We start from the raw sequence: 8,379 nt of genomic DNA, 5'->3' as shown, positions 1-8,379 counted from the left end.
CTCCCACTGATCCTCATTGAATAATTTGGTTTACAGTCCAACTAATAAAACATGACTCTCTTGGTCATGAAAGGTTGGGGCCCCATTCTTCAAGACCAGGAATCAGTATTTAACCATAATTAGTAAGTCGAACTTCACAGATTGTTTGTATTTACAGCTAGGTCAAATTATCGTTTTACCCTTGTAAATACATCTTTCTCCTTAAGTCACCATTGATCCTCTGTTGAATAATTGGTTTATAGTCCAACTAATAAATCTTGTCCCTCTCTACCAAGAGAGGGCAATACCCCTTTATTTAAGACCATGAACCAGTACTTAAGAGAACAACCTATCTACTAACCCTAAATTAGGTAGAAGTAAATTTCTTCTTGCAGGACTATGTCCCCAACCATCTATCCGGTTTTATCCCCAAAATGGGAGGCTTATTAAGCAGCGTTGTTGAATTACTCTCACCTATGCAGATCAAAGGATAATCTCGAATAAGCAGGAGTCCATAGTTAACTCAGGATTAAGATCGAGTTACCGTTTGTCATCGAATTGAAATAGTCAGTTTTAACAGTAAATGGTCATTATAAAGAAAAATGACTATTTTGAGGTCCGCTCTTATGCAAATGTCTTTTACATAGAATGTCCCCACTTGCATGTCTCCACATGAACGATTTCGGGATCACATCGTTTGTATCAATATACAAAATGAGCCGCATCCATAGTGTCCTCAGGATGAGATACCCAATTTCATCTATATACTTGTAGACCATTTTGACTATATACTAAAATTTGATCCACTTTTGTCTCTACATAAAGTTAAAGTATTCATATTATAGTCATGAATTCGTTAATTAGATTGTATAACAGAATGAAATTTCATTAATACATTTGTTGAATAAATTCTTCGACAATACTTTTATTGATAAATAGAATATGTTTCTAAAATTTACGAACTTAAAGACATTCCAACACCACTCACACATCAACATATAGCTTATAGTAAAAATACTTGAAAATATCCACTCACATAATTATGGACCTTTGCATGGTAAGCAATCCCAACTTCGGTCGAACATGGAGTTCCAATAACCATTGGTATTAGGTTATGAGAATATTATCAATTTTCCTTTAACAATTAATTTCAAACCTTTTCCCATCAATTATAACTCCAAAATTGCACATTCACACACTACCTATTTCCCTTGCACTTTTGTACTTTCCCCTCGTCCCTCTTAAATAACAATATCATTTTACTTCTACCCATGATGTGACCGTTCATTCATTTCCATCCTTTTTCTTCCTTTATCTCTCTTTTTTTAACAAAATATTATTTCTCACTCACAATACACACATTTGCTCTCTCTCTCTTTCCACTTTATGAATTCTTCTTCTCCCTGGTATCCTATATTTTTCTTTTCTTTTTTATTTACAAACCCATACTTTCTTTGTTTTCACAAGTAAGAAAAGAATCTATCGATTATAAGTTTAGTCTCAATTTGTTATTCTTTTTCCTCTAAACCCCTTTCTTTCCACTTAATCCTACCAATCCTTAGCATTGACGCCGATTGAACACCATCCATGGATGCTAGAGCAAAAAGAAGTGAAACAATTGGATTTTAATGGAAAATGGGATAACCCCACTTTTTCCATTCAATCATACCTCATGCTACTAAATTAATTGAAAAATGAAGTGGCTCTTTCTTGTTTAATCTGATATGCATGTTTAACTTCTATATATTGAGATTTAAATATCAGATTAAGGGATTCATGATTCAGAAATCAAAAATCACAAAGAGGAAGTTTTTCCTCTTGTTCAACTTTAAAAAACCCACACTCAATTCCTCTCAATTTTAATTCTACCCACTCAATTTAAAGTCTGAGATTAGTAGAAAAGATTCTTGTACTAGTCTACTGCATAGATTGTTAAAGAGATCTGTGGACAATTCAAGTAATTTGGAGGAAGCATCAAACGTATTCATCAGAAACCCTAATATATTTAAAATCATGAATATGCATGCTTTTTGGCTAAAATTGATGTAATTAGAGTGCTTAGATCCTTAATTGCTTCCGAGTGTTGAATGTCAACTCCATCATTTTCTAAATAAAAATGGTTGTTATTAGTTTTTTCTCTTAATTTGATAGACTTACTTTTTTAGATTTATAAGTAATTGTCCATTGAGTTGTATATAGTGGTTAGTTATAGAAGAATTTCCAAGCATTTAAGGAGTTTGTTATTGTTTATGTTTCCATTGAGTTGTTATAATTTCTATTAGTAGGCGAGGAAAGATTTGTAGTTAATTAGTTTTGGACATTCTTTATTAGGTAAAAACTCTATTTAGATCCTTGTAGACTTAATTAATGTGCTATAAAATAGTATATTCTTGAGAAACTCTTTTTGTAGTTCAAGATTGGCTAGTTCAGTGTTTAAATTAATTTGTAAGATTATGGTTAAGGTAAGAACTGTTGGATTATATCAGCAAGCAGCGGAAGCAACAAGGATCAATAAGCACTTTAATTCATTAATTTTGGCAGAAACTAAAGCATGCTATTGTAGAAATAAATAGGTTTCAAGTCATACCTTGTAGAAATCTTGAAATCTCAATTTTCAGCTGCAAATCTCTCCAAATCTTGTTGTAAACCACCTGAAGATCTTCCCCATTATTGTTTTGGTGCTCTAGATTGAGTTGTGGAACTCAAAATAATCTTGAATTAAGGGAATTTGGAGAGTAACTAACAGCAACAACCCAATTGAAGAACACCTTCTTCACCACGAATTTTTCAGCAAAATTTCTACATGTTGCATGTCTCAAATTCACTCCCATCTTCTCAATATATTGCAGACAATAATGTAAAGAAAATGACTGCATGAGATGCAACTCATGCTTAGAGTAATTGAAGCCTAAAGATGGTGGGTTATGGGTGAGCTATTATGAAGGTGGATGGAAAATACTGAATTTTCATTTGTGCCTTTTCCCATCTTTTTCAACTTTTACAAAATTGATTTCAAAAATCAATTTGTTTTCTTATAAAATTGATTTCAAAAATCAATTTGTTTTCTAATAAAATTAATAAATAATTATTTAAATAATTTAAATAATTCTAATTAATTTAATATCAAATATTAAATTAATTTTACACAAGCACACCTTTATATATTTAAATCATATTTAAATATTAATTCTCCGATTTCGTTTAATGCTTAAAATTAAACGTGTAATCATATCTCATATAATTACTAATTTCTTTAATTCTAATTTGAACATTTCAAATTAACTTATCACGCTACTCTAAAGTTAATCCATTACGAGGTAGTAGGAGAACCTTACAAACCTATAGATCATGGGCTCCAACGATTCGAGATTAATTGGCTAAACTCATTAGACCGAATTAACCCTCATTCGTTAACTAATGGGTCACTCCACTAAAGCCCATAGTTAGACTCCCCTACTGTAGATATATTATGTCAACTCGATATAACCATGATTAGTAAGTTAACCCTTCACAGGTCGTTCGTAATAACGGCTAGGTCAAATCTCTGTTTTACCCCTGAAATTATCTCTTATTCCTCAAGCCTCACTGATCCTCTTATGAACAATTGATATGTCATCCAGTCACCAAACTAAGTCTCTTTTGAGTGGAGTCCCTTATTCAAGACCCAAAATCAGCACTTAAGGGAACAACCTCTCTACTATCACTAACAGCGGGTAGGAGTGAATTTCTTCTTGCATCCTATGTCCCCAACTATTTATCTGGTCTTACCCCTGAAATGGGAGGTTATTGAGCCGGTGCTATTGAACCAACCTTCACATATGAAAATCTAAGGATAATCCCAAATAAATAGGAGTTCATAGTTAGCTCGGGATTAAGGTTAAGTTACCTAAGTCATCGCTTTGAAATAGTCATTCTTAAATAGTAAATAGTGTTATAAAGTAAGAGTGACTAATTTCGTGGTCCGATCTTGTACAAAACTCATTTGCATAGGACGCCCCCACTTCTCATGTCATAACATGTACGAATTAAGATCGCTTCGTTTGTAGCACTTTACAACTCTTTGTAAAAACTACAGAGTAGGTCGCATCTAATAGTGTTACCAGAATAAGGCACCTAACCTTATTCATACACTATAGATCATATTGACTATTTACTCGAACCTGATCCACTTTTATGTCTCCACATAAAGTTCAAGTACTCATGTAATAGTCAAGGGATTTTTAGGTTTATTGGATTTCTAATAAGCAAAACATCTATTCAATAGCAACTTATTGAATTTTCAGAATAAGTTCTATTGTTTACAAACCACGAGTTTTAGGACATAAAATCCAACAAAAACATCTCCCTTCAAAATTATTGTAGTTTAATTAAGAATATTGGACTAAGTTCTCTAAATTATATTGGAAGAGAGGTTTGTGTTGGAGTTGTGACTAATTTTAATTGCTTTATAATTTTTCGCAGCACTTGAAGCTTCTATTTAAAGCTTTAGATTCGTTTCGGACATGTTCAGATACTTTTCAGCTAGGTCCCAAATCATTTTTTCTATGTTTTCCAAGTGAATTTGTTGTTAAGTTGTTTATGGTTTCCATTGAGTTGTATGTGTATATAAGTCTTTTGGTTTATGTTATATATTTTGCAAAATTCTAGTTTATTGTGTTTCCTATTGAGTTTAGGAGAATGTTGAGTTTATGTTGAATCGTTTATGTGTTCCTTTGTATTTATGTTTATGCATTTTATAAAATGAATTTGGGATTTATTAGTCTTTCGTCTTAGTTTAAAAATATTCAAGACAAAAGTAAGAAGATGCTTGAGTTCAAGTTGGGTGTGGTGATGTCGACGACTTCATTAGAAAAAAAGCTAGGTGGTGAAACTGATAAGTATTTAAGCTAAAAAAGACAATTATTTAGGCTCAACAAGTAATTTTAAGACTTTAGAGTCTTGTACCTATTACAGTTACTAATTTGTTGATCTTTATAAGTTGACTATAGCTTAAGGAGGGGGACGAATAACTATATTACTTTTGTGAAGTAAAAGAGTAAATTGTTATGTTTGTTGAAAGTTGTGTATACAAATATCTTATTAATTTTATTATATTCATATAAATATCTGTTAGTCAACCTTTTTTGATGTCGGCCAGTACCCCTATAATGTTGGTTTTCGACTTACATTATAGCTCAGCTTTGTACTGGTGATAATAGGTATATATATTAAATTGAATATTATTTTTTTAATTAATCGAATACTTTTACCGACACTGACATATGTGTCAAAAGATACTTACAATGATCATTGATCCAAATTTAGCAACAATCTTATATGTTGTTAAAACTTAATTTTTAGAGACGATTTTTCAACGTCACTGTATATCAAAAATAGCGACAAAACATCTGTTGCTAAAATTACACTTTTAGTAATGCGTTAGTGTTAGTAAGCGTCACGTTTTAGCGGCATGCAATGAGTATGTCCTTGAAACTTTCGATTACGCGGCTATCGCAACATTCACAACGATGCGCCTCTACGCATTGCTAATACTTTTAGCGGCATTTTTTTTTTTTTGTTTTTAGAAATGTGTTTTACTCGTCGCTGAAAGCTGTTTTTCTTGTAGTGTCTAAAAAATGGTCGCACGGTTACTAGACACTCAAGAGAGGTTAAAATTACCTTAAATAGTCCTTAATGATTCCATATGACCAATTGAACTCAATTTAAGCCCTAATTTTTCACATTTTGCACCCTAAGCACATTTCTTTAAAATAACAAAAATAGTCCAAAAATCACTTTGAAATCTAAATTTATTCATTTTAGAGTAAAAATATCAAGGTGGGCTTAGAAAATGCTCACCAACACCCAAAATGGCTAAGGCAAGGCCAATCGGGAATGAAAATGGGTGTGAGCGTGTTGGGGTGCGCAGGAGGCGGTGAACATGGCACAAGGCACGCCCGTGCACTGAAGCTGGTGGGCGTGAGATGCACGCACTGGGTAGGTTATGTGCGGCTGATAGGCTCATGGCCTAGGCAACGCTGAGCGGCAGGGTGGGTGTGTGTGGGGGTGGTTGGGCTGCTGTCTTCAGTCAGTGTTTTCCCTACTTCAAATCGATTTTTCAAAGCTTCAAAACACAATTTCCAATCCAATAAACCTCAACTAACTTTTATGGAAATCGAGAGAGACCTTTTAACTAGCTTACCAAAAATTTTGGATACCTAAAAATCCTCCCCAAATTCCCTTGAAAAATCCTTCAAAACAGAAAGCTCTTGTTTATAATGAGTTCATCATACTTTCGAATGATATTCAAAGCATTTTTCATAATTTTCTGATGTCCATCTAAATCAAATGACTTCAAACAAGGCATGAAATCTGATATAGAAAATGCATGAACATGCCTAAGAATGGTCAGCAACGCTTGATTACGTTCTTCTTCTTCAAAAGTTGGCCCCCCATCTTCCCTTCCTTTGCCATAGTATCTTCTATTGAATAGCATTTGTCTAATAATGTTACCGCAATAATGTTGTGTTATGCTTCTAAGATTAATCACTGCACCTCCTATCTTATTGTTGGTTTGGGTGAAAATATAGCGTAAAAGAGTATCAGCTTCGATGGTTCTTTGGCCAAGCATTTAATGGAGAGTTGATGGATTGAGTATTTCTGATGTGAGGATTCTTCTCATCTTCTTCCATTGGTCTCCCAATGGTGACAATACTGTGGAGACATATCCACGAGTTAAGATATCAACAACGTTGGAAGTAGAAGAACGTGATGCAAAGACAGAATCATAAGTCTTAAGAAATTCAAGAGGAGTTCTGGAGAAGTGACAGGGATTATGTAAGTATTTTCGAGGCGTATGGAAGCAATTTCAGTATTGAATTTCTTCATTACTGAATGAATCCATTGGTGTGTTGGGGATTTGTTGGTTAACATTGTTGGGAGGCAACCAACGAGAGGCCACGGCTTTGGGCCAGGTGGGAGAGGTTGTCGCTAGACTGAGTATTTTCTTCTACAGTTATAAATTGGGAAAACAAGATAGAAGTGAAAGCCATAAATACAAACACAATGAAAGTTTTAGACGTTATGGCTATTGGAGAGTTTTGGTGTGCCAATTAAGTAATGAATAAAAAAGCAATTACCATGGCTTTCTCTCACTCCGTCAATGTGCAATAGATGAATGCTATGTAGCTACCTTTCACTTTGGAAGGTCCAACTTCTTGTTCTTATACTCTGAAGGCCCAACTTCACTTTGGAAGAAATGATTTGGAGTTCACAAAAGAGCTCAAAAATGGGAAAAATACAAGTTCAACTTCTTGTTCTTATACTCTTCACTGTTCGCCAAGTAACAAATTCCCAAAACTCTCACAATAGTGTTGCAATCACAAGAAAAGAATCATTGTCACACCTTAACTTTTCACTTCCCGTTTCAATTGCCATTTTAAAAAATTAAACTGCCTTCCTTATCGATCATAGTAAATTAGATAAAAAATTGTGAAGAACTTCACACAACCCACAAGCTTGAACGGATTTGATCCGGAGCTCGAAGATTGGAATAGATCTGAGTTGAGACTGGAAGATCTGGCACATGCACAACGTCGGCGAGTGTCGGACCTATGAAATAGAGCTGAATCACCACATTGATGACTGGATCAGAAGACCTATGAGTAGATCGGGCAAATAGACGACTGGATCTGAAAACCTCACGACCAAATCTGCAGATCTGACACTGATGACGAGCTAAATGGCGAACAAACCTACACGATGAGTTGAATGGGATCAGACCTACACAAGATGACGAGCTAATCGACACCGGAGATCTGACCTGCACAAGTTGCACGAGCGAACAGAGGTTTGACTTGCACGAGTTGCACCTCCACGAGCTAATGACGACGTTCCTGCACGAGCAATGATGAACAATGGCTGAGAGGTCTGCATGGTGAATGACGATGACGAACGGTGATGATGGTCAAAGGCAAGTGGTTTGGAGGAGAGAAATGAGAAAGGAGAGAGAAAAAAGATAGATAAATGAAAGAGAGGATATTTTTTGCTAAAGAAAAAAATGGGCATCTACAATGTCGGTTTAGCCTAATTAAAAAATATCTTTAATGTCGATTTCAAACCTACATTAAAGATCCGCTTTATTTTAAAAAAAATCCAACATTATACATTTGTTTTTAGTTTTTTCAATCGACATTAAAACCCAAGTTTCTTGTAATGTGTAGAGAATCTTGAACACATTAATCATTTTCGTCTATTGGGGACACTTGTCTTAGTTTATTGTTTTTTTGCATATTTTTTTTATCTTTTATATTATTGTTTATTTTTAGATTTTTTTCATCTTTTATAGATTTTTGTTTCAGATATTTTTTTAAAAAATTTTATGTCTTAATTTGAGAGTTTTTTTTTTTTTAAAAAAAAAAT

The 8,379-nt window shown here is 33.9% G+C and overlaps 1 pseudogene; it reads right to left on the bottom strand.

Moving 5' to 3' along the window:
- Positions 1–6,211: 6,211 nt before the first annotated feature.
- On the bottom strand, positions 6,212–7,100 carry LOC150037964 (tryptophan N-monooxygenase CYP79A68 pseudogene; annotated as a pseudogene).
- Between the last annotated feature and the right edge of the window lie 1,279 nt (positions 7,101–8,379).

This window comes from Benincasa hispida, chromosome 2 (genome assembly GCF_027475165.1).
Source record: "Benincasa hispida cultivar pf3 chromosome 2, pf3_genome.v1.1, whole genome shotgun sequence".
Taxonomy (NCBI): Eukaryota; Viridiplantae; Streptophyta; class Magnoliopsida; order Cucurbitales; family Cucurbitaceae; genus Benincasa; species Benincasa hispida.
This window is presented reverse-complemented; position numbering and strand designations above follow the sequence as displayed.